Genomic DNA, 210 nt, shown 5'->3' on the forward strand with positions numbered 1-210 from the left:
CAGGCTGAGGGAACTGAGATAACAAAGACCTACAACTGGCTGCTCTGCCCAAAAGGTCAGTACGGTTTACAATAGGCATGGCCCGTCAAACAGGTGAAAAGACAAATACTGGAGTGGAAGTATATTGGCCCTTAAACAATGTATGGAGACATCCTACTTGCCAAGCATTCATTGTGATTACGGCACGCGAGGCAGGTGCGTCAGATTGAG

The sequence above is a fragment of the Etheostoma spectabile genome, chromosome 3, assembly GCF_008692095.1.
Source record: "Etheostoma spectabile isolate EspeVRDwgs_2016 chromosome 3, UIUC_Espe_1.0, whole genome shotgun sequence".
Taxonomy (NCBI): domain Eukaryota; kingdom Metazoa; phylum Chordata; class Actinopteri; order Perciformes; family Percidae; genus Etheostoma; species Etheostoma spectabile.